Source organism: Hakea prostrata, chromosome 3, assembly GCF_041222555.1.
Source record: "Hakea prostrata isolate BN-2017 chromosome 3, UWA_Hpros_2, whole genome shotgun sequence".
Lineage (NCBI taxonomy): Eukaryota > Viridiplantae > Streptophyta > Magnoliopsida > Proteales > Proteaceae > Hakea > Hakea prostrata.
In genome coordinates, this window is record NC_142602.1 from 38,046,491 (window position 1) to 38,062,795 (window position 16,305).

The 16,305-nt window shown below is 37.4% G+C and overlaps 2 long non-coding RNA genes across 13 annotated transcripts; one reads left to right on the plus strand and one right to left on the minus strand.

Moving 5' to 3' along the window:
* Nucleotides 1-755: 755 nt before the first annotated feature.
* LOC149022194 (uncharacterized) lies at nt 756-8,385 on the plus strand. Of its 6 annotated transcripts, none has more exons than XR_016172410.1 (11): nt 756-1,831; nt 2,038-2,082; nt 2,199-2,269; nt 2,622-2,725; nt 3,398-3,667; nt 3,802-3,859; nt 4,978-5,040; nt 5,139-5,216; nt 6,428-6,526; nt 6,650-6,721; nt 7,986-8,358. It is a non-coding gene; the product is annotated as an uncharacterized LOC149022194 (long non-coding RNA). The 6 variants fall into 6 exon arrangements; XR_016172411.1 differs by having other exon boundaries at nt 2,630-2,725; XR_016172412.1 differs by lacking the exon at nt 2,199-2,269 and having other exon boundaries at nt 7,986-8,356.
* A 1,450-nt stretch (nt 8,386-9,835) lies between these two features.
* On the minus strand, nt 9,836-16,046 carry LOC149022195 (uncharacterized). Of its 7 annotated transcripts, XR_016172420.1 has the most exons (10): nt 15,045-16,046; nt 14,752-14,796; nt 14,108-14,211; nt 13,166-13,435; nt 12,974-13,031; nt 12,181-12,384; nt 11,950-12,046; nt 11,794-11,856; nt 11,619-11,696; nt 9,836-10,402 (listed from the first exon to the last, which is right to left on the minus strand). It is a non-coding gene; the product is annotated as an uncharacterized LOC149022195 (long non-coding RNA). The 7 variants fall into 7 exon arrangements; XR_016172415.1 differs by lacking the exon at nt 14,752-14,796 and having other exon boundaries at nt 13,175-13,435; XR_016172418.1 differs by lacking the exon at nt 14,752-14,796 and having other exon boundaries at nt 12,279-12,384.
* Nucleotides 16,047-16,305: the final 259 nt, after the last annotated feature.

The window sequence follows — 16,305 nt, forward strand, 5'->3', positions numbered from 1 at the left end:
CCCAATATATCAAATTATTCGATCGTTTTACTCTTTTCCATCTAGAGAGAACACCCATTCAAGAATCCGGCGATTTACTTAAAGAAGACCAAACCATCCAAATAAGATCAAAGATCAAATCGATTCTATGGAGACAGGTATGTATGTTTTCTTGCTGTTATTATTTCTCGATGATCCAATATGATGAAAAGAGATTTAAGGTGGTAGTTTTCACCTTAAATTTATTAATTAAAGATGGAAAAATTACACATAGACCCCTTGGATTTTGATCAATTACATTTACTACCCCTAAAAAAAAGTCAGTTATAAATGGCCCCTATTGTTAAGTGTTGAGGTTAGATGATGAGGTCATCAGTTAACAAAGATATTTAAAATATCTATTTTACCCTTCTTTCTTTCAATTTTGCTGAGGTCCTGCGTAATTAATGCACAGGACCGTCAAGCGGGCCGTCCGATCTAATCGGACAGCCAGCATTGTTCTTTCATTAAAATAATCTAAACAATCTGTAAAAGCAGCTTTTTGGGAACGGGTCGGTCCAATGACGCTAAACCGGTTCGAGTTGGGCGGTTCGAGTGGTTTATGTAACTGAAGTATTGGTATTTCATACAAGTTTGGTTAATACGTTTTAAAAACACAATATACCCCAAGTTCGTATATACGAATTCAAAAACCAAAAGGAGCGCGGTTCAATTTTGCTTTTCAAAATGTTTTGAAAATACCCAAAACCCATGGCTTTCACCTCGCCCAACTCATTTTACGATTTGGAGCTCTGAAAATCTGGAGAAGAACAGCAAGCCCTCTCGCTCTTGAGAACGAACTCGCTTCCGTTGATCGAAAACAGTTGCTCATCTTGAGAATGAACTCGCATCGTTGATCGCATCTTGGCATCTTGGAGAAGCTTCTGTTTCATTTCAAAATCAAAAGCCTGACAACTCTAAACACGAACTTGCAGAGGAGAAATTTTGGACGAACTTGCAGAGGGAGAAGACGAAGACAAAGACGAACTTGGGGCTTGCAACTTGACGAAGGCGAACTTGCAGAGGAGAAATTTTGGACGAACTTGCAGAGGGAGAAGACGAAGACAAAGACGAACTTGGGGGTTGCAGCTTGACAAAGGCGAACTTGGAGAGGAGAAATTTTGGACGAACTTGCAGAGGGAGAAGACGAAGACGAAGACGAACTTGGGGGTTGCAGCTTGACAAAGACGAACTTGGGGGTTGCAGCTTGACAAAGACGAACTTGGGGCTTGCAGCTTGACGAAGGCGAACTTGCATGTTCATAGTTTTAGAATCTCCAAGCTTTACTAATTTGGTAGCTAAGGAACCCATTTCTTCACTCTCAAGCTTCGTCACTTGCTGCTTTTCTTCTCCTTCTTGTTGCCCTTCCCAGCTTTACCCATAACCCAATCCCTACATCTCCATTGCCCGCGCTACATTTCACTTTGGGAAAAAACGAAAAACCTGCGCCTAATTCTCTTGCCCAACCCTCTGGCTCTCTCGCTCTCGCTCTCGCTCTCGCTCTCTCTCTCTTGCAATCCCTCTCCCTCTATCTCTCGCAATCCCTAGCTCTCTCTCGCATACCAGCTTGCAATCTCTCCCGAGGTTTAAATCAGTGGTTGGATCACTGAACTTGTTCAGAGGCTTTCGTTTGGTCGATCAGAAGATAGTTTTAGTTTGCTCGAATCTCTTGATCGCTGAATTAGAAGATAATTTGCTTTCGTTTGGTCATATCTCTCTTCTCCTTATGGTTTTTGTTTATCTGATTACAAAGAGATCGGGGTGGAAGCCAGACCAAGTATACGGAGGAGAGAAGATCTACTAGTCTGTTAAGGTATGGAATTCATTTTCTCTTTTCGTCTAATTTACTCTCTGTTCGAAGTAAGGAAATGGCAGAATTACCAGAAATCTGTGATTGCAATTTGTTGATATACATTTTCTCTCTCTCTCTCTCTCTATATATATATATATGTATATATGCTATTTGCTAGCTTCTTGGCCTTGAGTTTAGATCGATTGTTCATTTTATTGTTTAATTAGGGACGCGTCTTACAGTTCCCAGTTGAAAATCGGTGGCTGTCAAAGGTATCTTATCTTGTTCTATGAGTCTGCTCACCATGAATAAATATAAATTTTTATTTTAAATAATTCTTTTTCCTTTTTTCCCTCATGTTCTTCTCTTGATTCATATTTGGTGACAGATCCAAGATGATAGGGCTGAGTGTTTTCTAGTAAGAGAATTAGTGCTGGATATAATCTACACATTAATTTCGTAAGGATTAAGTGAAATATCTTTGGAAATTTGAGTATTTTTAATATCTTTTGGCATATATTATATATTAGGTGTGAATTTTGTCCTTTTCTAATTGTTCAATCCGAATGATCTTAATTGCTTATGCATTTGGGGCATATGAAACTCCTCCTGGATTTCCAACAACCCAAAATCCCTGTTTGGTAAGTAAAGCTTCAATCTAGAATTCCATTATTAAAGTTAAATTTGGACTATTGTGTTTTGGCTGCAATGAGTCATTTAAGATTTCTCTAAGTCAGCATTTACAGGGCCTGGTTCATTTCAAAATCCCATCTGGTATTTTTCTGATGGTGGTTTCTCTTTATTGTTACAGGTTGTTAGGTGTTTATTGATTGAGCCATTTCCAGAATCAGCTTTGAATGAACAGGCTGGCAAGATGTTACTTGAAAATTATGAAGGGTATGCTAGGCTTGCCAGGTGAGTGGTTCCAACTTGTTTTGTTTAATGACATGTCATGATGTGTTTGGATTTATTATCTTTCGAATATGAGTTGATACAATATCCTTAATTCTGTGCCCTTGTAGATTATTGTAATTTAAGTTGTTATATGTTTGAGGTTTCAATGACTATTTGTTGCCTCTTAAATTTTCAAAGAGAAATTTCTGATTTATTTGATTTCGGGGTGACCTTGACAAATTAGAGATTCTTGGATTAACTCTCACCAATCAGTGAAGAGGCTAGACAGTGGGATATCAGCAGAGCTGAAGATTAGACATTGACCAAAGGCATATATGTCTTCGAGGTCTAGAGCTTTAGGAACAATAAGAACTTGTGCTAACCAGAATAGTTTGTCAATCAACCACTTGCATTTTCTTTTTGACTTCCTTAACAATCTTCACTTACCGCTCCTCGCCCAAGCACCTAGAACAAGACATTCTCGTTGTGTCAGTGGTGTATTTACATCAGTGATATTCATGCAACATGCACAAATGCATTTTTGATGCCTTTCTTTCTTGTCAAGCAAACAATTGGTTCCCTTCCATGTGTTGGTATATTGCTTCCCATCTCCATTGATTAATTACTTTGTTTGTTGGGTTCTTTCTTTATTTCTCTGCAGTCTTTTCCTGAACAGTTGGTTCTTCTAATTAGGGATTTGAAGTTCAAGATGCCAGGGAATTCAATGCTACACACCTAATGCTCACCCTGTTCGATCGATGGTTTTACTCTTACTACACATCTGGTGCCAAATCTCAAATGCTGAATGATTTTGTGTGACTCAAAGGTGAACTTGATGATGACAGTTTTGGGAGCAATCTCTTTCTGACCATTTTCAAAATTCCTCTATTTTCTCTGTGCCTTGGTGAACTCATGAGGCATGTAACAGCATGCAAACTAATGATCCAGATTAAGGTTAGAAGGGTAAATCTTCGTCGACTTATATTCCTTTTCATTGAAGGTCAAGGTGTAAACTTTTTAGTGTAAACAGGAGGTTGAGACCTTTTCACTGGCATTATTCATTCGGAAATTTTAGTTATGTTCCTTCTGATATGCAGTATATATGGTTGAAGATTAGAAGCTGTACTTTTTCATACAAAGAATAACCTAGTGCAGGTATGTCGAAATCTGAACCTTGATGACAATCAAATCTATAAGACTTGTGAAGACTTTTTCTCTCTTTTGTTGATTGATAGACTTTTCTATATTGCTTTCTGGTAGTGAACCTTGATGTTCTGTTAAGGAATGTTGGCTTTCTAACTTGGTTTTGGTATTGCCTATGTTTTTGCCATGTATCTATAGGGCTAAAGTGTTTGGTTAATTTTTCTTATCCTGTTTAATGAATTGATTCTCCATTTTTGCAATGTATGTTTTTCTTTTGTGTGATCTGGGATACAGATTAGAGTCTTTTATCAGTGAATGACCTGTTAACTGTTTGTTTAACTGAGACTTCTCCAATGAAACCCCAATGCAAGTTGGTTAGTTGATGGGCAGCCTCAACTGCATCTTAATTTCTTCATTTTACACTTCAGTGGTGTTGAGGACAGAAGTTAAAAGTGTTTTGCAACAACTTCCTCTTTTCATGTTATGCAAGTTCTGCTTACCTTTCATTTCTTCCATCTTTGATTTTCATAATAGATTCGGATTTGAATACTCATTTGATTACTGGCTTTTCATTTGTTTCTGCTCTTCCCTGGCTGAGAAGTAAGGCCAAAGCTCTAGGACTCCAAGTAATTCAGTAAAACATATCATCATGTATGGAAAGAACAGAGTAGAAAAGAGACAACTGGATTCAGTTGGTTATGCATTAAGGTATGGAACAAGATTCCATGGCTCTCTTTCCTTATACAGCAGTATTCTCTCAAGACGGGTACAAAGACTATGAGTCAGATAAGGATGATCTAAATAAGGTTTATATTAATCATGAGGCTTGACTTTGTATTATGTGTGTTCATTATACAAAATCTGGTTTAAAATAATATTTTGGCTCTTTGGGAATCTAATTAATTGTGGGTTTGATCCTGCTTAATTGAAATGGTTCCAGGTTGGTTCTATAGTTTAAATTGAGGCTTGAGCTTCTCCCCGATGGAAGCTTACCTACCATAAATATTCGATCTGCAATTCTGAAAATATTGACTGATGTAGGTTAACTTTATTGTCATTTGTGTTTACTGATCGCTATGAGTTTGCGCACAAGCTTGGTCATTCAAATAAAATTCTGTGGTGTTGTGCAGTTTCCAATTGATTTAGAACAGTATGATAGGAGGGAGCAGCTCAAGAAAAGTGGTCTAGGGAAGGTGTGGTGCATTTTACAAATTTACAGGCTTGCTATTCTTGCAATGGGAAACATGAGTAATTAATCTTCTGGTTTTTTTTTTTTTTTTCTTCCACACAGGTCATTATGTTCTTGTCTAGGTCAGATGAGGAGACCACATCAAACAGGAAACTTGCGAAGGATTAAGTCGACAAATGGGTAGGGCAATAAATCCTAAGTTCCTGTGTATGTGGGTATGCTTTGAAAAACCCTTGGTTGCTGTTATGCAACTTCACTTATATAAAATACTTAAGGTTCACCCAACATAAGTTGGAGAAGTCATATGGTCATGGTTGGTGTACGTTACCCACCGGTAACAAAATTTCCAACCCCAAAGTAGTTTAAGTAACTTTTAGGTTTTGCTTTGTATATAATGAAAGTAGAACAAAATGCTAGTTGTTACAGCGAAAAATGAAAAGTGGATGAAACAAAGCCAGCAAGTGAAATTGGCCATAAATGAAATAAAATCAAAATATTTTACATTAAAAATTTCTATGTGCTAGGATGCAATGCAAAGTTCTGTGTTCCCTGTGTTGGTTCTTTTCCTCCTTTCTGAATGATATTTTTTCATGTAACTTTTACATCAACTTTATTCCAATCAAAGACTCTTGGAAAGTATACTTGTAAAATCTTTATTACAATCCTCTTTGTTGTTGTATTGCTAGAGTGTAGTTTCAGTCTGTTAAGGAAAGAAAGAATCTAATCTGTTGAAAGACTCAAATAAAGTCAAGATCTGAACTAACATATGTGAAGTATGGGCTGAGCTGGACACCAACTAACCACCACGGTTCAATTGCCTGGAAGCATGCAACAGGCTATACAATCGTTGCTTAATTCTATGGTAAAGATAAAAAATGGTTTGCCATTCTAAGAATGGAATATAGACTTAGGACTATATGTAAAACCCTTTAAATCAAGGGAAGTAAAAGAGAATTTAACAACTGTGCTTTGAAAGAATATCTAAGACAATGACTCCAGAAGTGCCCTGAGCTATTTCGGAATGGATATTTGTTTTAGAAGCACAAAACCAGTTTTTGATTATCTGTAACTAATTCAGGGATGGAAAAATAGAGGTGGTAGTTCAGTTTATAGTTTTGTATGCAGTACCTGGGCAGCAGGTACCCTGTTGGTGTTGCCTTGCATCCCTTAGACATGGCAACAAATATGAGATAGCTGTTGACGCCAATTTAACACAGGGAAATGCAGGGAAGGGAAAGTTCTGGATTGGAGAATATTATAAGCTCATTTTATTTCTTACAGCCAGAACAAATTAGTGAAATGTCTCTCATATCTCTGTAATTTTGTTAAGTAATGCCGTTTCAGAGTCATTTTTATTTTCATTAAACTCAGGCATATGTTTCATTAAACAGGGAATGAAGAGTCAGCTCGAACTATGGCTTTGACAGCACTGGGTTAACTTTATTGTCATTTGTGTTTACTGATCTGCAATTCTGAAAATATTGGCTGGTGTAGGTTAACTTTATTGTCATTTGTGTTTACTGATCGCTATGAGTTTATTAGAAATATAATGTATTGTTAATCATTTGAGCCACTAATTTTTTTTTTCAAAATGGAAATAAATTCCTTATTAGGGTGATGTTGGGTGTGGCAAGACGGTGGTTGCTTTTTTGGCTTGTATGGAGGTCATTGGCTCAGGTTATCAGGTCAGTCACAGTCAGACCTTTTTCCAAACTGTTTCTGGCTCTCTTCCCTCTCTTCTCTCAGTCTAGTAGGTTTTTGTTTAATAGCATTTCTTTTTAGAATTGCTGACTCTCTCAAATCATATTCTATCCATTAGGTCAGATTCACTTGTCTAATGGTTATAACTCACTGTAGGCAGCTTTCATGGTCCCAACTGAACTTCTATTTCTGCTATAAGTTTACTATTATTTCACAGTTTCTGAAACTGACTTGGCAAATTTCTATTTTCTGTCCAAGGCTAGATCAGCTGATCTAAAAGTTGGATTTTGTTCTAGATTTGGAAGATTGTTCCTTGCACCAGTGGGTTACTCGACCAGAGTTTTGAACCAATCCAACTAGTTACAACTGCTAATCTTAAAAGCTTGTGCCTTAGCAATGTATTTCAACACAACACCTCCAAGTGCTGGGCGATATACAGGCAGCTTTACATGTGGTAACAAAGGGGGGCATGACAACAAACAACATGAACCTCTGACAATTACAAGTTAGAAAGGATCAAATATGCGGCCTCCTGGCTCTGGTCCACCTTGCCCAAAAGTTAGAGCTGTTTAGTAGGGCACAAACATTAACATTTTTAACACATATTATGACTCAGATTTGGGAGACTAAATTCTCCAGTTCTGGTTCCGTGAGCCATATGATTCTGTTCATTGCTGTGATGTCTATTTCACTCTTATGTATTCCACATAATTCTCAAGACTCCCCCGTAAGCCTGATCCCAGGTTTGAGACTTCCTAGTCCTACTAGAGTTTTTGTTTTACCTATGCTGCCGAGACATTCCCTTGGTTTAGCTTAGATGTTTACCTTTAACTTTTTTCCAGGGTTTGGAGGCTTTAACTGTTGTGAAACCTAGTTCTAGAAAATCTGTGATGTCTATTCTGAATATTATATCACATACAGGTTTTGTTTTTTGTAATATAATATTTTATATCAGAGGTATCTGAGATTCATCATATTCTGGTAAACGTAATGTTATTGGTTTTTATATTATTTTATTGTTTTATTGAGTTTTTCTTCAGTACTATGGGAAAAAAGCTGGTTTTTTCACTATAATGTAAAATGTTGATATCAGCAAATTGGATGGATATTCATGACTGCAAATGAACCAATGCAGTTATGCCTCATTTCTTCAGTGGCTGTACTTTTTTGTACCATTGCACTATGCATATTGGATCGATGACATTTACTTCTCAGTGCATAACAAAACGTCGGATTCTTTCCCCTCAGGTTTGTTTTGAGTGCTCAGAGTCTTGTTGAGAGGGAAAAGAAAGTGCCTTCACTTGGAGGAGAAGTGATGATATGGAGTTGATATTATCTATGGTGAAGAAGCTCACTGGAGAGCAAGTATAAAAATGAAAATTGTAAAGTAGGGATAAAGCAGAGCTTTCCCGTTAAATAGTGTACTTCATATGTAAAATTGAATTTGGATTGATGGAATTGGATCTTCATTTGTAAAATTGAATTTGGATTTTTGGAACCAATTTTTTTTTTAATTAAAAAAATTATCCCGGCGTTTTTCAAACACCGGCATAGGTAACATATGACGCCGTTTATTAAAAACACCAGGATAAGTAGCATATGATGGCATTTATTAAAAATGATGGTAATAAAGTTAAACTCTTATGTCTACTACGGCATTTCCAAAACGCCGCAAGAAAAAAACTGTGATCAGTTTCAAATGGTAATAAAGTTAAATTCTTATGGTCCGTTTCAAATGGAATGGTTCCTTTTGATCAGTCCGTTTCAACATTGTGATCAGTCTGATGAACGGAACCATTCCATTTCAACACTGTGATCAGTCTAGTGAAACAGAATGGTTCCTTTTGATCAGTCCATTTCAACACTGTGATCAGTCTAGTGAAACGGAATGGTTCCTTTTGATCAGTCCGTTTCAACACTGTGATTGTTTCAACCGTGATCGATCCGATCCGAAGTGTTGAAACGGACTGATCAAAAGGAACCATTCCGTTTCACTAGATTGATCACAATGTTGAAACGGAATGGTTTTGTTCATCAGACTGATCACTGTGTTGAAACGGACTGATCAAAAGGAACCATTCCGCTCACGCGACCGGGAACGGAGGCCGTTAAAAGGAACCATTCGCTTCATCGACCGATCATAGTGTTGAACGAATGGCCGCATCGACCGATCACGGTGTTGAAACGGCGATCAAAGGAACCATTCCGTTCACTGACGATCAGTGTTGAAATGGAATGGTTCGTTTAAAAGGAACCATTTCGTTTCATCAGATCGATCATAGTGTTGAAACTGAATGGTTCCGTTCATCGATCGATCACGTTGTTGAAACGGACTGATCAAAAGGAACCATTCCGTTTCACTAGACTGATCACAGTGTTGAAATGGAATGGTTCTGTTTAAAAAGGAACCATTTCGTTTCATCAGACTGATCACAGTGTTGAAACGGAATGGTTCCGTTCATCAGACTGATCACAGTGTTGAAACGGACTGATCAAAAGGAACCATTCCGTTTCACTAGACTGATCACAGTGTTGAAAGGGAATGGTTCCGTTTAAAAAGAAACCATTTCGTTTCATCAGACTGATCACTGTGTTCAAACGGAATGGTTCCGTTCATTAGACTGATCACAGTGTTGAAACGGACTGATCAAAAGGAACCATTCCATTTGAAACGGAATGGTTCCTTTTGAAACGGAACTAGTCCGTTTCATCAGATTGATCACAGTGTTGAAACGGAATGGTTCCGTTTAAAAAGGAACCATTTCGTTTCATCAGACTGATCACAGTGTTGAAATGGAATGGTTATGTTTAAAAAGGAACCATTCCGTTTTAGCATATTCATGACCCATTTGAACGGGATGTTGGCATTTACAAAAAGCCGGTATAAGTTTTTTTTTTTAGTTAAAAAAAATTTTGGTTTCCGAAAAGCCAAATTCAATTTTGGTGAATTTTCTATTTCGATAGTATTTGAACCAGCCAAATTTCGACAAAATGTTTTACCGTGATGTACCTGATAAAAGAGAAATCTCTTAGATTCAGTGGAAGAGTTGAGTATTTAAAAATTGAAAAATCTGAAGATTGTCATCTCAGCCAATCCAGATTCAGGAAGCTCCTTCATATCCAATACACACAACAAATGTGATCTTGACATCCCAAAGAAGTAAAGTGAAAAATTGAGAGTCTGTAACACTTATAAGCTTTCACTGGAAAATGCAACAAAGAATGAAGAACCATAACCTAAACATTTAGATGGATTATAATCTTAGAGTTTCAACAAACTGAACTGCTTGTTAATCATTAACTCTTTAACTTGTGGTTAGGATAACAAGATTTTGTGAGTGTCAATCAATGAACCACAAGCAAGGAATGAAAAACCAAAGGTAGTCCTTGGGGCATTTTACTCTTCCATTAATGAACAATTCCTCTAGAAAATAAATTTCACCAAAGTTGCAGGCCAATCCAAATGCAGAACTGCCTTAGCACTTCTTTTTTCTCTTCCTCCAAGCTGAGCACCTTATTCTCCTGAGTCTGTCTCCCTACAGCTTCTTGACTTTGTCCTGCAACCTGCAATTCCAAAGGGATTTTCTGGGAGTGTGAGGACTCCAACTCCTGCATAACCTTAACCAGTGCTGTCAAAGCCATAGTTCGAGCTGACTCTTCATTCCCTGTTTAATGAAACATATGCCTGAGTTTAATGAAAATAAAAATGACTCTGAAACGGCATTACTTAACAAAATTACAGAGATATGAGAGACATTTCACTAATTTGTTCTGGCCATGTAAGAAATAAAATGAGCTTATAATATTCTCCAATCCAGAACTTTCCCTTCCCTGCATTTCCCTGTGTTAAATTGGCGTCAACAGCTATCTCATATTTGTTGCCATGTCTAAGGGATGCAAGGCAACACCAACAGGGTACCTGCTGCCCAGGTACTGCATACACAACTATAAACTGAACTACCACCTCTATTTTTCCATCCCTGAATTAGTTACAGATAATCAAAAACTGGTTTTGTGCTTCTAAAACAAATATCCATTCCGAAATAGCTCAGGGCACTGCTGGAGTCATTGTCTTAGATATTCTTTCAAAGCACAGTTGTTAAATTCTCTTTTACTTCCCTTGATTTAAAGGGTTTTACATATAGTCCTAAGTCTATATTCCATTCTTAGAATGGCAAACCATTTTTTATCTTTACCATAGAATTAAGCAACGATTGTATAGCCTGTTGCATGCTTCCAGGCAATTGAACCGTGGTGGTTAGTTGGTGTCCAGCTCAGCCCATACTTCACATATGTTAGTTCAGATCTTGACTTTATTTGAGTCTTTCAACAGATTAGATTCTTTCTTTCCTTAACAGACTGAAACTACACTCTAGCAATACAACAACAAAGAGGATTGTAATAAAGATTTTACAAGTATACTTTCCAAGAGTCTTTGATTGGAATAAAGTTGATGCAAAAGTTACATGAAAAAATATCATTCAGAAAGGAGGAAAAGAACCAACACAGGGAACACAGAACTTTGCATTGCATCCTAGCACATAGAAATTTTTAATGTAAAATATTTTGATTTTATTTCATTTATGGCCAATTTCACTTGCTGGCTTTGTTTCATCCACTTTTCATTTTTCGCTGTAACAACTAGCATTTTGTTCTACTTTCATTATATACAAAGCAAAACCTAAAAGTTACTTAAACTACTTTGGGGTTGGAAATTTTGTTACCGGTGGGTAACGTACACCAACCATGACCATATGACTTCTCCAACTTATGTTGGGTGAACCTTAAGTATTTTATATAAGTGAAGTTGCATAACAGCAACCAAGGGTTTTTCAAAGCATACCCACATACACAGGAACTTAGGTTGGGTTTTTGCCCTACCCATTTGTCGACTTAATCCTTCGCAAGTTTCCTGTTTGATGTGGTCTCCTCATCTGACCTAGACAAGAACATAATGACCTGTGTGGAAGAAAAAAAAAAAAGAACCAGAAGATTAACTACTCATGTTTCCCATTGCAAGAATAGCAAGCCTGTAAATTTGTAAAATGCACCACACCTTCCCTAGACCACTTTTCTTGAGCTGCTCCCTCCTATCATACTGTTCTAAATCAATTGGAAACTGCACAACACCACAGAATTTTATTTGAATGACCAAGCTTGTGCGCAAACTCATAGCGATCAGTAAACACAAATGACAATAAAGTTAACCTACATCAGTCAATATTTTCAGAATTGCAGATCGAATATTTATGGTAGGTAAGCTTCCATCGGGGAGAAGCTCAAGCCTCAATTTAAACTATAGAACCAACCTGGAACCATTTCAATTAAGCAGGATCAAACCCACAATTAATTAGATTCCCAAAGAGCCAAAATATTATTTTAAACCAGATTTTGTATAATGAACACACATAATACAAAGTCAAGCCTCATGATTAATATAAACCTTATTTAGATCATCCTTATCTGACTCATAGTCTTTGTACCCGTCTTGAGAGAATACTGCTGTATAAGGAAAGAGAGCCATGGAATCTTGTTCCATACCTTAATGCATAACCAACTGAATCCAGTTGTCTCTTTTCTACTCTGTTCTTTCCATACATGATGATATGTTTTACGAATTACTTGGAGTCCTAGAGCTTTGGCCTTACTTCTCAGCCAGGGAAGAGCAGAAACAAATGAAAAGCCAGTAATCAAATGAGTATTCAAATCCGAATCTATTATGAAAATCAAAGATGGAAGAAATGAAAGGTAAACAGAACTTGCATAACATGAAAAGAGGAAGTTGTTGCAAAACACTTTTAACTTCTGTCCTCAACACCACTGAAGTGTAAAATGAAGAAATTAAGATGCAGTTGAGGCTGCCCATCAACTAACCAACTTGCATTGGGGTTTCATTGGAGAAGTCTCAGTTAAACAAACAGTTAACAGGTCATTCACTGATAAAAGACTCTAATCTGTATCCCAGATCACACAAAAGAAAAACATACATTGCAAAAATGGAGAATCAATTCATTAAACAGGATAAGAAAAATTAACCAAACACTTTAGCCCTATAGATACATGGCAAAAACATAGGCAATACCAAAACCAAGTTAGAAAGCCAACATTCCTTAACAGAACATCAAGGTTCACTACCAGAAAGCAATATAGAAAAGTCTATCAATCAACAAAAGAGAGAAAAAGTCTTCACAAGTCTTATAGATTTGATTGTCATCAAGGTTCAGATTTCGACATACCTGCACTAGGTTATTCTTTGTATGAAAAAGTACAGCTTCTAATCTTCAACCATATATACTGCATATCAGAAGGAACATAACTAAAATTTCCGAATGAATAATGCCAGTGAAAAGGTCTCAACCTCCTGTTTACACTAAAAAGTTTACACCTTGACCTTCAATGAAAAGGAATATAAGTCGACGAAGATTTACCCTTCTAACCTTAATCTGGATCATTAGTTTGCATGCTGTTACATGCCTCATGAGTTCACCAAGGCACAGAGAAAATAGAGGAATTTTGAAAATGGTCAGAAAGAGATTGCTCCCAAAACTGTCATCATCAAGTTCACCTTTGAGTCACACAAAATCATTCAGCATTTGAGATTTGGCACCAGATGTGTAGTAAGAGTAAAACCATCGATCGAACAGGGTGAGCATTAGGTGTGTAGCATTGAATTCCCTGGCATCTTGAACTTCAAATCCCTAATTAGAAGAACCAACTGTTCAGGAAAAGACTGCAGAGAAATAAAGAAAGAACCCAACAAACAAAGTAATTAATCAATGGAGATGGGAAGCAATATACCAACACATGGAAGGGAACCAATTGTTTGCTTGACAAGAAAGAAAGGCATCAAAAATGCATTTGTGCATGTTGCATGAATATCACTGATGTAAATACACCACTGACACAACGAGAATGTCTTGTTCTAGGTGCTTGGGCGAGGAGCGGTAAGTGAAGATTGTTAAGGAAGTCAAAAAGAAAATGCAAGTGGTTGATTGACAAACTATTCTGGTTAGCACAAGTTCTTATTGTTCCTAAAGCTCTAGACCTCGAAGACATATATGCCTTTGGTCAATGTCTAATCTTCAGCTCTGCTGATATCCCACTGTCTAGCCTCTTCACCGATTGGTGAGAGTTAATCCAAGAATCTCTAATTTGTCAAGGTCACCCCGAAATCAAATAAATCAGAAATTTCTCTTTGAAAATTTAAGAGGCAACAAATAGTCATTGAAACCTCAAACATATAACAACTTAAATTACAATAATCTACAAGGGCACAGAATTAAGGATATTGTATCAACTCATATTCGAAAGATAATAAATCCAAACACATCATGACATGTCATTAAACAAAACAAGTTGGAACCACTCACCTGGCAAGCCTAGCATACCCTTCATAATTTTCAAGTAACATCTTGCCAGCCTGTTCATTCAAAGCTGATTCTGGAAATGGCTCAATCAATAAACACCTAACAACCTGTAACAATAAAGAGAAACCACCATCAGAAAAAATACCAGATGGGATTTTGAAATGAACCAGGCCCTGTAAATGCTGACTTAGAGAAATCTTAAATGACTCATTGCAGCCAAAACACAATAGTCCAAATTTAACTTTAATAATGGAATTCTAGATTGAAGCTTTACTTACCAAACAGGGATTTTGGGTTGTTGGAAATCCAGGAGGAGTTTCATATGCCCCAAATGCATAAGCAATTAAGATCATTCGGATTGAACAATTAGAAAAGGACAAAATTCACACCTAATATATAATATATGCCAAAAGATATTAAAAATACTCAAATTTCCAAAGATATTTCACTTAATCCTTACGAAATTAATGTGTTGATTATATCCAGCACTAATTCTCTTACTAGAAAACACTCAGCCCTATCATCTTGGATCTGTCACCAAATATGAATCAAGAGAAGAACATGAGGGAAAAAAGGAAAAAGAATTATTTAAAATAAAAATTTATATTTATTCATGGTGAGCAGACTCATAGAACAAGATAAGATACCTTTGACAGCCACCGATTTTCAACTGGGAACTGTAAGACGCGTCCCTAATTAAACAATAAAATGAACAATCGATCTAAACTCAAGGCCAAGAAGCTAGCAAATAGCATATATACATATATATATATATATATATATATAGAGAGAGAGAGAGAGAGAGAGAGAGAGAGAGAGAGAGAGAGAGAGAGTAAAAATGTATATCAACAAATTGCAATCACAGATTTCTGGTAATTATGCCATTTCCTTACTTCGAACAGAGAGTAAATTAGACGAAAAGAGAAAATGAATTCCATACCTTAACAGACTAGTAGATCTTCTCTCCTCCGTATACTTGGTCTGGCTTCCACCCCGATCTCTTTGTAATCAGATAAACAAAAACCATAAGGAGAAGAGAGATATGACCAAACGAAAGCAAACTATCTTCTAATTCAGCGATCAAGAGATTCGAGCAAACTAAAACTATCTTCTGATCGACCAAACGAAAGCCTCTAAACAAGTTCAGTGATCCAACCACTGATTTAAACCTCGAGAGAGATTGCAAGCTGGTATGCGAGAGAGAGCTAGGGATTGCGAGAGATAGAGGGAGAGGGATTGCGAGAGCGAGAGCGAGAGCGAGAGCGAGAGCGAGAGAGCCAGAGGGTTGGGCAAGAGAATTAGGCGCAGGTTTTTCGTTTTTTTCCCAAAGTGAAATGTAGCACGGGCAATGGAGATGTAGGGATTGGGTTATGGGTAAAGCTGGGAAGGGCAACAAGAAGGAGAAGAAAAGCAGCAAGTGACGAAGCTTGAGAGTGAAGAAATGGGTTCCTTAGCTACCAAATTAGTAAAGCTTGGAGATTCTAAAACTATGAACATGCAAGTTCGCCTTCGTCAAGCTGCAAGCCCCAAGTTCGTCTTCGTCTTCATCTTCTCCCTCTGCAAGTTTGTCCAAAATTTCTCCTCTCCAAGTTCGCCTTTGTCAAGCTGCAACCCCCAAGTTCGTCTTTGTCTTCGTCTTCTCCCTCTGCAAGTTCGTCCAAAATTTCTCCTCTGCAAGTTCGCCTTCGTCAAGTTGCAAGCCCCAAGTTCGTCTTTGTCTTCGTCTTCTCCCTCTGCAAGTTCGTCCAAAATTTCTCCTCTGCAAGTTCGTGTTTAGAGTTGTCAGGCTTTTGATTTTGAAATGAAACAGAAGCTTCTCCAAGATGCCAAGATGCGATCAACGAAGCGAGTTCATTCTCAAGATGAGCAGCTGTTTTTGATCAACGGAAGCCGAGTTCGTTCTCAAGAGCGAGAGGGCTTGCTGTTCTTCTCCAGATTTTCAGAGCTCCAAATCATAAAATGAGTTGGGCGAGGTGAAAGCCATGGGTTTTGGGTATTTTCAAAACATTTTGAAAAGCAAAATTGAACCGCGCTCCTTTTGGTTTTTGAATTCGTATATACGAACTTGGGGTATATTGTGTTTTTAAAACGTATTAACCAAACTTGTATGAAATACCAATACTTCAGTTACATAAACCACTCGAACCGCCCAACTCGAACAGGTTTAGCGTCATTGGACCGACCCGTTCCCAAAAAGCTGC